A 14,498-nucleotide genomic window follows, 5' to 3' on the forward strand; every position below is an offset into this window, starting at 1 on the left:
TATACTTCTGCTGGAGAAGATTTTAAATATGACATAGCACATAGCTGGGCTCATCTCTGCACTACTTCTCTCTATGTTGTATTTGCTATGGACTTGTGACTGAATGTGGTTTGGAAAAAATAGAATTCTCCCCAAAATGCTATTGGAATTGTGCAGTAACTTAACAGGAGAGTAACAACTCTTTTTGTGGGTTTTTACCTGACAAAACACTTGCCAAGAGCCCTGCCTTCAAGCTGTGCTTCCTGCCATGTTCATTATAGGAAATACTTCATACTGTGAATGCATATGGCTGGAGTTGAGGTTTGTCATGGCCTTTGTGGTAGGTTGCCTAGGTGGGTTGCAGCCACCACAAAACCGAAACAGATTTTTCCATCAGACTATCTGCTTCTCAAAAGATATGTATGCATTCTGGAATTTCACTTTGGTGTGAGGATGTCTTTCCTCTTTATATATTGACATCCCCACTTGTGTTTAGTTGTGGAGCATAAAACCCAGCCAACTACTTATCCAACCATGTTTATACATAAAATATTTTAAAATTAAAGTTATAATTTAATTTAGGTTTTTTTATGAGTTCCTATCATGCAAAATTGCTTAAATAATTAGTCTTCCTTAAGTGTGTATTTAAACACCTGTTCATGTTTAACTATATATGTATAATATATGAATAACTTTCTGTTCTCAAATGAAAGAATCATGATGCCTGTTCTGCTATAAATATATAGAAAAAGGAAGATCTGTCCTTGAGGATTTTCAATGTTAAGTGTTTAAATTTACATGGTTACAATAGAAAAGAAGTTTAACTACTCAGGAGTCTTCTTGCAGTGCTGAGATTAAACTTTAGATTAGAAACAGGAAATGACTGAAAGAAATAATATGAGAAGGAGCTGGGGGAGAGGAGGGGATACTGCAATTGCTAGACTACCTAGCTGTCCAAAATATCTGACCATTTCAACCAAATTCATCTCTCTCAGAGTTAGTGATCCTCATTGAGAGAATTGAGAGTGATCCTAATTGAGAGAATTAAGGAAAAAAGACAGCAGACCTCAGGAAATAAATACAGCTCTACATGTTAGCTGTGCTTTATGTCACCTATCTTCATTGACCTTAAAAAAAGAGATATTCACCCTGCGCTTGTGATTTACAGTTTCATGGTAGATGTTAAAAAGAAAGTAGAATCTCCAAAGAACAATTACATTTATCCTAAACTAGGAGAAATGGATTAATTGTCTACTGGAACTTCTGTTTTTACTTCCATTTACTGTCATTTACATGATCATCTTACATTGTATATTTCACTTTTAGATTTACAACTTTCAGTGATCTCAAGCCAAGGTGAAGCAATTAGTATCTGGCAAGAGTGTGGGCTGCTCAGAAACTTTCTACAGTGTCAGGACTATAAGCAGAGCTATAATGCCATAAAATACTACAGATCTTCCACCTGTGCTGAGATTTTTCTGAAATGTTTTGGTGTAGCAGGGTCTAGTCACTGCTTAGGTACAAAAATAATTTTGTAATTGCCAAGTATTTTCTCTGGTTATAAAATAATAGTCTGTCTATCTATCTATCTATCTATCTATCTATCTATCTATCTATCTATCTATCTATCTATCTACCATCTGTCTATTGATCTCTACTTATCATATATATGTCTTCATATTTCAAAGCTCTTGGAGCCATATTGTGCATATGCAATTTGTCTAGACTTAAACATTAGAACAAAAAGCTTGATATTCTACAGAGAGTTGTTTGCTCCTGGAATTGTTCAATTGTTCTCCTGGGAATCAAGCACTAAAGACACTTCTGGCTGCAATCATAGTGAGAATTGGACTGGAAGCAGTTGAAAACTGCATCATTTCAGACATGACTGATGTTGTCTGTTCTAGCAAAATTGTCTTTTGTGGCATACGGTTAAAACAATTATAAACTGTTGAATAGGAAGAAGAAAACCCCAAACCTAAACTCCAGCCATATCAATTCACATGATGAGGTATTTCCCACCCATGTATTTGCAGCACCAAATGGTATAAGTATAATCTCAAATGGTTTTAAGCACAACCCAGATACTGTAGGCATTGAATTCCTATCGAATTGCTAGTGATGATTTCAGAGCATCTAACTGTACAGAAGGATATTGCAATATTTCACTGCTATGCCTTATACATAAGGAACTGTGATGGCAAGCCATTTACAGGCTGTACAGTGAACTGGGCCTTGGAAGAAGCCAAAAGAAAAATGCCAGTTGCTGATGTCTCCTAATCTAACTAAAAATACCTGCGAGCTCTAATAAATCACAGAGGGAAGAAAAGAAATTATATTAAGAAATGGAAGCTTTTATAAACATATCTTGTTTCTAAATAACTACTTATTCTGAAAAAGAGGTAGTGGAGAAAAAGTTCAGCAGTCATAAAAATATAGTAGGACATAAAGTAATATATACGGTAGGTATAGCATATGGAAGGATATAAAGGTGATCTTGTAACTTGGTAACAACAGTCAAAATACGGTCTCCTTAAATCAAACTGGAATATGAATGCAAAATACATGAATATTTAATGAATATTTGTGTATTGCAAACTGGAATATGAAATGGAGGGTCTAAGACAGAGCCAAGAAAAAGAATTTTGTGATATGATAATTTTTTGATTAAGTAGAATTAAGTCTCCAAATAGCAACTGTAGAATACTAGTCTTTTTATTTGAGTGCAGAATAAGTACAGCTGTAGAAAAAAATTATGCATAGCAGGAGAGGTTTGAAACTTTCTCTGAAAGTTATAATTTTGAATGGATAAAGCCTTATAATGGGCTTTACATTGGGAGATAATGGGAGGTAAAATATTTGTTCCTGATCTGTCACTAGCTTGAAGGAATGTAAACACACCTCTCTTGTTTTCCCAGTGAAGATAATCAGGGTTTTGTCACATATAAATCCTTTGGGAGCGATTTTACTGTTAGATGAAAGCTAAATTGGCCCTTTGCCTCAGAGAGAAAGAAGTATGGGACACCTTCCTAAGATTTATTTTTAAAACTTGCAGAAAGTTACGTCTTTGTTAGTAAAAGAATAAAAAAAGAAGTTGAAACAAGGTTTTCCTTTTGGTTTATTTGTCCTTTCCCATCCACATTAATTTTTAAAAGAAAAAGATTGTAGTTGAAAAATATTATTTCTTGTTGCTATCCTTTTCATAAAGCTATCCTCATCATAAAGAAGATGGTGATTGAACTTAAGGCAATGCACTATTTGTGCAAGCTCCATTTATTTTCTCGCTGTTGACAAGATTTAACAGTCTCTTTGTTCTCTTGAAATAAGAAGTCAAATACTTGCAAAGAAGAGCTCTGTGCTGACTGCATCCATTTTATCTACACACTACAACTTTGAAAACAGAAAGAACTTCACTGTGTATTGTATTTGCGGTTCTCAGATGAAGGAAGGAATGATGAATCTGACTCCATATTCTCAGAAGGCTAATTTATACTTTTATGATACTATATTATATTGAAGAATGCTATACTATACTATACTAAAGCATACAGAAAGGATACTTACAGAATGCTAAAAAGATAACAATGAAACTCCTGACTCTCTGTCCAGAGTCTGACACAGGTTGACCCTGATTGGTCATTAAGTCAAAACAATTCACATGCAACCAATGAAAGAAACACCTGTTGGTAAACAATGTCCAAACACATTCCAAAGCAGCAAAACACAGGAGAAGCAAATCAGATAATTATTGTTTTCATTTTTCTCTGAAGCTTCTCAGCTTTCCAGGAGAAGAATCCTGGGCAAAGGGATTTTTCCAGAAAATATGACTGTGACAGCTGTGATCACATTAATTTAGTTTGAATGTCCAGTGAAGTGTCTGTGGAACACCATAGCTGAGAAATGCATGTGAAACCTTTGTAGCAGTGAATTGCTGTCACACTGGCTAATCTACCAGGCTTTTGTAGTTACCCACTGGGGCTGGAATATGGCTGCATGGACCATGCAGGCAGACTGGCAGGAAGGTTTTTAGGAAAGCAAGACCTGTTTGTTTTCAAGTGAGCCAGAGGCTGCGGCTAATGGAACACTTCAGTTTAACACCTGTTAGATTAAGGGAGTTTAAACACTTTTCTGGGAGTTCACCTTTCTCAGCCCACTGGAGTATATCGTGAGTTGCTGTGGCCATCTGTTTAGAGAACAACAGAAATAAGAAGCACAAAAGAAGAAGGAGGAGGGAAAAAGAAAATGGGCTAAAATAAACCTGGGGAAAGTAATGTCCCGATATATATTAATGTGCTATTAATGTTTGTGCTAAGAAAGTTTCTCAGGATAGCAGAGTTATGATTCTGGAGACAGCATGAGGTTTTGACCCCATAGCAGCCCAGTTTTACCTCAAATTTGAGAATAAATTATTTACAATAGAGAGACGATACTTCAAGGACTGATTGAGACTGTGATAAAATCTCAAATCTTGAATAAAAATTGAAGCATCCCAAATGATGCATTCTGGAATTTAATCGGTGTGATAAGGATTCCTGTAACATATATTAGTTAATATGGGATGCTATTTACTATTACTGCCTTCGTGGTTTTTATGTATGGGTAGTAAATCAATGGTCATTGAGAGGTCTTTCTAACTTTTACCCATCATGCTTAAAATCTGCTGTTTATGTCTTGTGATTCTGGTGTGTATTTCAGATATCAATTTTTACCACAGATGTCTGTTTCTATCTGTGTTATTCACAGTAATAACTCTGTGGACAAGTAGTTTAATGTTTTTAAAATATTTATACTGCAGCATGCAGTTCTGGGGCCAGCCATCTCTTTCCAGAATCCGCAGGCATCTCGCAGTGTATCGAGTCCTTGCCACCAAACCTTGCACGGCATGACAGGAGAAGGACCTCAGCTGCATCACTCCTCCTGGAAACCAGTTGGCTTGCCAGGGATCCTACCTGGGCTCCTTCCCACTAGGAGACTGTGAAGATTGCTCATTTTGTCAACTTGTGGGTGTTATCTACTTATACCAGGGGACTGGGTGTGTTGTAAAAGACAAGGAAAAAAAAAAAACCAACAAAAAAACCCCCATTATGTTGATGGAAGAAATGAATGCAAGTTGCTTATTTCTAAATCTTTTTCTTTTTGTTAACTTGGTCTGGATATTGTTTAATCTATTAATATTTCTTCCCCTTGATCTTTTTAAATACAGGTAGGATACTTTGTCACCTCACCCTGGTGGATCATCCTTGCATCCCAGAAAGGTCCAGAATGCAATATCAAGGTACCCAGTCTGAGAAACAGTGTCCTTCTTTCCGGTACGCAATTCTCACTAATCCCTTCACTGCACTAATGAAATATATGCAAATGGGGAATAACATATGAAGTATGTCCTGTTTAAATTAGTTTGTGGCACTGCCGTGTTGCAACCATTATCGCTGCACCAGATTTTAAAACCTCAGGAATGTGAACACTTATGTATTTCCCTTTCTGTATTTCTCTACCTGACTTCTGTAAACTTCCCACAGTAATGAAATAGGAAGTAGCTATTCAGCTACAGTCCTGTAATCTGTATTGTGTCTGCCACTGTTATTATGCTAGTCTTAAAAACAGCAGGAGATGTCTTTCTGATGTCTTGTGAAATGTACCCACTATGCTGAATGTGAGAAACTTAATAGCTGAATTCCTCTTCACAGTCACAAATGACTTTGCATTGAATGTACATTCAAGAAACTGTTTTATATATTGAAATATTTTTAGTGGAATTTTAAAAAATATAATTAATTTATTAAAAGTAAATGCACTAGAAATAAAGACAATCAGTATTGAAAGCATTCAGCTTAGCACAGCTCTGTAGATGTAGATTTTGCTAAGGAATTCACCCTATTAAAATTTAATTTACACATTCATGTTTTAATTTTTTTTTTTAATAATGGTATGTAGATAAGCATGTAGAAATCTCTGCTGAGATTTATCCAGCCTATTTTCATGGAATAGTATTAGAGATGTGTGACTGAAATTGATTGACAGCTATAACTGAACACATAAATGGGAATAAAAGCACTGCATATAGAAGAAATATAACCCCTTTATCATTCTTAACACTAGCAGAAAGTTGATGGCTTTACATTAACTCAGGAGTATACGGGGGTTTAAAAATGAGTTGCTTCTCTGCCACCTTTGTCAGTATTAGTGGTGATATAATTAGTCTAGAAGAAAATGTTAATCTCTTGCCATTAGAGACGTGAATTTACAAATGTCAGATTTACAAAGAGATTTCAATATGTCAATACAAAGCAATGAAAGAACTAATCAACACTTAACTATAAAAAATCCTATAAAAAATAAAAAGCTGATAAAAAAGAAAGGCAAGAGTGGCGTGATTGACACTACCAAAAATTAATAGAGACTTAATACTCACTGCTGAGTACATCATGATACTTTTATTCTTCATGGTTCAGTATTTGATAAACTGATGCCACAAAGGAAAACGATATAAATTATATTTTTTAAAAAAATATCTGTGGTTCATATATACAGACATTTGTCTGAATAGTCTGAACATTTTTTAGTACAGTGATACATTAACTTGCATAATAGGCATACGTCTTACACAGTAATATTATTTTTTCTCAGCTAATCTTAAACACCAACAATGAACTCAACATTACCAAGTGCTCCTGTTGCACTTGTTTGTTGAAATATATTTTCGAGATACCTACCTAGCATTTTTAAGGAGTCCACAGCTAGAGTTCAATAAGCTCGATTCAGATAGCAGATATTAAAGTTTTCAATCCATTATGAACATTCTAGCTAATATTGTAATCTTTCAGATGCTAGGATTTATACAAATATTAGAAAGTGTGTACAAGAAAAAATAAATGGAAGCTTCTGGTTAGAAAGAAAAGTGCTCAGCCTTAACTCTATGAAGACATGCTTTTTTCATTCCGCTTATCTTGAAAAAGTTGTAAATCTACTCCTGTCCTGATACACATCAGGCAAAATATTCAACATGTATACTGCACCTTCTACTGCACTTTCATTCGTAAGTGGTCGACAAGGATACCTTGTTTACAAACTGCCCAATAATCTATTTTCCTTCATCTCTAACTATTTCCATTTGAGCACTCAGAGCCTGTTACAGCAAAACTTCTGAATGGATGGGCAGTCTGAAGTCAATATAACTACTTGCTCGCTAATATTTTGCTAGACTAGAATTTAATCAAATACATTCTAAAAAATTCCCTGGTTTTTAGATGTTTTCCTCAGATCAGTGCCTGAGACCATGTGCTTGTCCTATCAAAAATATACACACTTCAGAGAATTAAGATGTCTAGGGAGAACCTGAAATCAGAATTGCTGCTGAAAATTGGATTGTGGGAGTGTGTCAGGATTTAATATGACACTAACGGTTTATTTCATTTAATCATAAATACATTCATAGAAATGCTGACAGGGTTCTGCAGCTCAGACCCACACTGTCACTCCTCCAAGGCAGCCTGCCTTGAATGTTTCAGCTGCAGTTGAAAGGACTAATGCAACTCACAGGACTCCTGAGCTCAAGGGATCATTAGTGGTATCCATAGGAGACAGCTCTGAGAGCAGCTAGCAGCAAACCTCTCTTTGGAAAGACACAAGAAAAAAGGAACCTTAGTTACACTTACTGGGTGTTTGATCATCTGTCTCATGTAAGATTCTTCTGCGTTGCTGGGGTATTTCTGAACAGAAAAGGAAAAAAAAATGCAAACTTGACTCTAATGAATTTCCATCCTTTTAATACTAAGAACTGGATTTTGTGCTGCAGATATGAAACAACTTTTCTCAGAGTAGTTCCGAGTGACTTCCCTGTGCAGCACTGGGTATATTTTAACATGCTAGAAATTAACTTCTGATCCTCCTTTGTTGTCACTGGCCTTAGGTATTCTGAATAATCATATTCTTTTATTCTTTGAAGATTGATAAGGATGCTCAGGTAATTCTTTAACTTGTGTGCACTCAGCAGTGCCAGTTTGTCCTGATAGTGCTAACTGAATGTTTTTTTTCCACACTTTTATTCTTAGAAATTAAAGAACAGCTTATGTTCTGTATTAGTGCCTCTGTTTTCCAACAGACTTTAAGACATTTACTTAACTTTTTCTAATTTCAGTATTATGTGGTATATTATGTCTGCTATCACTAGCATTCTTTTCTCTATCTATTCTCTACACTTGAATCAGGATGATGAAGGCTGAATTACTCTGGAGGAATTATTTGACCACAAATGCCCATTAACTCTATTTTTACTTACCCGTGCAGCGTAAATCTTTCCCCTTGTTGCAACCATACAGGCTGATTCAATGTTTCCAATACATTGCTCAAGATTCAAACCGCTTTATTTTTCTTAAGTGTTGGTTTTCTAATAGACCTCAGTTTTTGGAATGGGTTAAATGTGACTTCTGTGAAGTAGCATCATATTCTTATAAAGCAGATAGCTACTATTTTACTGTTATATAACTGACATTTACCAATGGTAACTGTAGAAATTTATGGCATGGTGGTACTTCCCCTCTAGTGTGAGACCATGATTTATTGACTTAGGTGGTGGTTCTGTTTGCAATGGGCCCAATATACAGATACACAGGAACAGCAATGTCTCTTGGGAACGTTTCAGTGTCAATTAAATTGTTCCCACTCAACGCACATTTCTCTGGCTCCTTCACATGATGAGAAAACCTAGTCAAGGACTGAAAACCAAGGGATCAGAAAGAAAAGTCCTAGTCTTCAGGACCAGTCTCAAAAGTAAAAGGATGTTCAGAGTTTTAACCTGAAATTAATCCACCTTTGCAATATTTGCTGAGGAAATTAATGTTGGTATTCTGACTACAAAAGGATTTAATTCATTGTGTTGGGTTGAGCTTGGCTTTACATCAACCAAGTACCCACAAAGTCACTTAATCTCTCCCCATGCATCAACCAGACAAGCAGAGATAATGCAATGAAAAAATAGTCATTTAAGATAAGCACATACACCCTGTATATTTCAGAGATCTGGATACCTTTACTGCTCTATTTGTAAGCTCTTCCATTATACTTCCACTGCTTCTGGAATTACATTGTAAACCAGATGGAAATACTCTGGATTAAAAATGATCTTGTAATGATAAACTTGTACTTCTCCTACTGCATATTGACTTGAAAATATTTTTTCATGATGATATAACAGTAATTTCAAAACAACTTTCCTGAAATGGATGAAGTCTAGACACAGTGGCAACATTTCCTCCTCAAAACAAACATGCTAAGCCCATTTATTCTAATTTGTTGTAAAGGTTAGATTGATTTTCTGTTAAAGAGTGTTTTGATAACACCACTTAGCAAAAAATGCTTTGTAGCCCTGCACCTCCATGCTTTCACTTGCCCTGGTATTGTTGTGTTGTTTGAAGGAGTCTGCTGATCACACCTTTTTGATAACTGTAACCTTTCGATTTGAGATATAGTTGTACAATTATTGGATCAAATTACTCCTGTTAATGAATTTTATGACAAAGTTCATACTGTCAAATCTGTTACTACTTCAAAATATGGATATTATTATTTAGTTTGACCTGTAAGTACATTGTTTTTCCTTTGCATGTTCAGGGAAGAATGAGAGGCAGTTTTTCTGAATTTCTCCAGGTAAAGAAGAAAACAGTAGGAAAAATGCCATGACTGTGATTTGGAACTGGTAACAAAACTAGGGATTTGCAGTTTTTTTTAGAAAAATAGAGAAAACCAGGACTTCAAAGTTACAGGAGGTGCTCTTGTTCCACAAATATCTGCTGAAAAATAACTAAGTAGATGATTAATGTTTTAAAATGTATAAGGCATGAAACCTATCAGGAGAAAATTTCTTGAAGAGAATCTGTACTAATGAGAGGACAAATAAACCTCAAAAAAATCTAAAAATGGAAATTATGATCCATGTTGAACAGGTAATATCCTTCTGTTTTCACCAGGATAACAAGTTTTGAGAACTGTAGAATAAGGATTAAAAATTTATAAGGATTAAAGATTTAAGAATAATGACCTGATGAGTAGAACCTCATGAAAAATAAGTCAAGGCATAGAGTTGTTGGGAAAGTAATATGCTGCAGAAAATTAAGTCAAGTACCCAACACAAATTCTGTTTTAAAGGTATATTGGAAACATAAAGAGACATTTGTGAATGCCTCAGGACATCTTTCTGAAACTGAATCTCAAAAATAACACCAACAATGGAAACACATAGGTTTATAGATGAGTTTAAGGAATGGTACATATATATGTGTATACAAGCAGAAAAGTAAGCCATAATTAGACTTACAAGGAAGCAAATTTTAATATAAATAACATTTATGGAAAAGTAAAAACCCCAAGAATTTGCTGTAAGAAGAGGTAAAAGGAAGTCAGAGGAAATTTAGATGACTGAAAATAAAGAAGAGCAAATTCTTATTGATTCAAACACACAAGAATAATAGACAACTTGCTTTAAATTATTTTACAGAAATGGAAAATATTAAAGTATATTGAAATAATGATAAAGAAGGAGGTGATGTTTAGAGCAGGAGATTTTAGGTTTATGAACTTGTATAGAAGTCAAAGATGGTCCACTGGAGGCCTATGCTGAAATTCCTATTATGTTACTGGAATAAGAAAGAGGCACTTCCTCACAATCTACAAGCTCAGAAGCAATAACTGACAAGACTCTGATACGAACTCCTGAAGAATCACTTTTTGGATACCCAGAAATTTTTAACTAAAAAACCTCAAAACCAAAACAAACAAAAAAACCCCAAACAACAAAAACCCCCCCAAACAACAAAAACAAAAAAACCCAACAAAAGCACAGACACACACAAAAACCCCAAAACAACAACAAAAAAACCCCAAAACCAAACAACAACAACAACAACAAAACAAAAACAAAAACAAAACCAAAAACAAAACAACAAAACCCCCCACAGATATGCTGTCATAAATGGATTCTCTCTAACCCTTCTTTGCCAAGGCAGGAGGCTTAATAAAGAAATAGAAACACTAATTTTAAAAATATGAGGGAAAACAAAGTTTGGCTTGGAGATGCAATATAAAGTAAAAATGGTTTTAGGGAATAGATAAGTCTTATTTGAATTGTGCTTGGGAAATTTCAGGTATGGACATAGTTCCTTTGGAAACCTGATGATTGAATTGCATTATAGTTTTATCAAATTTTCATAGATGATGCAATGGGGACACATTTGCAACATTTTGAAGGTAAATATTAAAACTGAATGTTCTTGACACAGAAGCGCAGTTAACAAAATTCTGTAGATATTTTTCCAAAGAATGAGAATCAAATGCGAGAAATGTTATATGGACATCTCTCTCGGGTTTTTGTTTCTAAATAAAAACAAAGTTTTATTTTTTATGTCTCCAAACACTTTTATACTCATATGACTGATGAATAGTAGTGATAGTTAGGGATCATAATACCTGGTATATTATACATAGCTTTCTCATTTTCCTGTAACATTTAATAATCTCAAGGTAGGTCTCATATATAGAAAAATATTTAAAAATGTGGGACATCCAAGGGAAATGTTTACAGAATCACTGTTTTCTATGGTTTACATTATGCTTTTTTTTCCTATCAACTGAAATTTAAATAAATTGTCTAATTTAAACTATCTGTTAAATTGTGCTCTTTCTTCTTGCATCAAATTAGGTTTTATGCATTTACTTTGGCATTTTCCCCCAGCAATTTACAAAGTAAAGGTAAAGTTACAAAGTAAAATAACTGTAATTTAACAATTACTGTTGTAAATCATTATTGATTTTGTTTTTCTGCATTCTCTCTGTTTAATGTCTCATTTCACAATTTATTTTCCTTGTAAGTTTAGTGTAACCAATGAGTTCTGTAGCCATACTCCATAGCCAAAGTTTGGAAATTATTCCAGGTAATTACTTTGACAAATCAGAATCTTGATTAGGTTTTTTCAACACTGCAAAAACTAAATTAGAAAGAGTAGAGTCTCTGTTTCAGTTACCATGGTTTCAGCTTTTAAATAAAGTGATTTGGTATTAAACAGCATTCATCATAAACAAGGAAATACACTTAAACAGAACATCTTGCATATGTTCATTGATGGTTATTGGGCTATTCTGTTTTGTTGCCTAGCTGACAACTTTTGTCCTGTCTCTTTAATCCCACACTTTATATTCATCTGAGTCACAGATCTTGATTTCTGCTGCATGTCTCCCATTCACCATGTCCCAGTCAAGACTTTTTGGTTCAGCTACTGAAGCAAATCCAGATTATTTTTTTTTTAAATAATATGTACAGTCACTGATAGTTAATTCTGGTCTTTCTCACTCCACTCTGTACTGTTTTCACAGTTTTGAAAGCATTAGGAAACACTCACCAAATAACTACTGGACTTCTGGTGCTTTCCTGGGAGCCCTCTCTATCAAATCCCTGGACAATGACAGAGATAAGTTATAAATGTCATTGCCTTCAGGCAGACCATATTCATGTGCTCCTCTGCACCAGAAAAGGTGCACATTCTTTTGTGTAGAAGTCCTTTCAATCATACTATATCCCAGTTAAAGTACAAATCCTATTATCTTTAGGAAACAGTCATACAAATACTTCAGTATTAATATGTCAATACTATGTCCAACAATCTTGCTCTTTGTTCAAGTAGATCCTGCGGCCCTTCTGGCCACAGCTGTAAAATACGTTTTATTGCTAATTTTTTAGAAAATTTTTCAAGGAAACCTAAGTGCTAAAGAAAATTCCCAAAGCAAGATCAGAGGATAGATGCAAAGAGAAGATTAATCTGACTGATTAATCCAAACCAAGAAAACTGGATGTTCCACAGAACAGAGGAAAATATAAAAGGTTTTCCACTGAGTAATATAATAAATTGCAGAGAACAGAGTGTGCAATATGGACAGCAGAGGTGACCTTCAGAAATGTGTCTGTCTCCCCACTATTGATGATGTTCACAAATTGATGAAGGTACTCTTGCAGTTGAAGCAAGTTGGTTCCTGGAGGCAGGCCCAAGCTCCCAGAAATCTTGTTATTGCAGATGTAAAACCACTTGTGTTGTTGAATGAGTGCACCACAGTTAAGACAAACATAGAATTATGAAAGACATAATTGCAAGCCATGAAGTAAGATAAAAATAAAATTAAAAATTAAATACTGACCTTCTAATAAAATTTATATTGTCATAATAACTTTTATAACTTAGACACACAATTTATGTGAAAATATTGAAAATATCTATATTAAACTTGCAGCTAAACAATAATTTGGTCTCATTGCCAAATGCCACTTTATCTCTGGTTACTGTATGTTTTACTTCTATTCAATTTTCAAAAATACTCCATGATTCTGTTGGCATGTTGGATCATTTAGTTTAAAACTCTCTTCTTAACTATCTGCCTTTTGAGGGTAAGTCCTGGTAGTGCAATTGTAATTTCTGAAGTTGTAATTTCTTACTTTACTTTTTTAATATCTGGCATACAAGCTAATGTAGACAATCTTGCTTCTTTCTATCATGCAAATAATAGGAATGCCACAGAGATGATGAAGTGGTTAGAAGTAAATAAAATGATAAATTTTATCATTTTTAGACCCAGGTATTTCCATTATCCATGGTCCATTTTTGGGGCTTACAGTAAATTTAAAATCAAAATGCAAGTAGTCTGTGTTTCCACTGTAAGAAGGGCTAAAAAAAGGCACTTGAAGACCCATGAATACAAAACACATATTGAATAATAATACCAGTTAAATGAGTCAGTTATGATACCTTCACCATTTGTGAAGTCTTTATGTGTATGCCTCACTTTACCACATTTATCTGAAGGTTATATTAGCAATTTGCTCACAAAGTAGATAGCATTCCATATAAACACCTCCATTCAGACAGTCTTTACAGTGATCCTCTAGCAGAAATTCTTTGGTGGTGTTTGTAGCTTATGAGCTGAAAAGAACACAATATACCCAAAAATTATCTTTCCATTAATGGGTCATATAACTTACTTTGTACTTTGTCTCATATACTTTGTGGTGGATTATTATTTTTGAAAATTAGATAGGTACTCTATGTAGGTAGAACATATGCATTTTTCAGGTTAGTGGGAAAATATAAAGCCAATGATCTAGGCCTTCCATATGCAACACTAAGTATTATTTTTTTTTCCCATATATTATTTGATCTATTAATCTTCTGGTGTCTTTTGCATAAAAAAACCCAAAAATTTGGAACATTGCTTAATTTTACATAGTTCAGGAAAATAAATGAAAACTACACAGTAGTTTTACAAGCAGCAGAAATATCCATAATCAGTGCAGTGTTTGTGTCTCGAAATAGAGCACAAATTTTTCCAGACAATGCTAGAATGATAATATAAAAGCAAATATTTACTTGAAAGACTTCAGATACAGAATATGTGATAGAAATAAAGAACCCTACATTGATGGTAGGTATTTACACTGATGTAATTTTTCCATGTCTTACCCCCAAAAATATTTAGTATTCCAT

Source organism: Passer montanus, unplaced genomic scaffold (genome assembly GCF_014805655.1).
Source record: "Passer montanus isolate IOZ18808 unplaced genomic scaffold, ASM1480565v1 scaffold110, whole genome shotgun sequence".
Classification (NCBI taxonomy): Eukaryota; Metazoa; Chordata; class Aves; order Passeriformes; family Passeridae; genus Passer; species Passer montanus.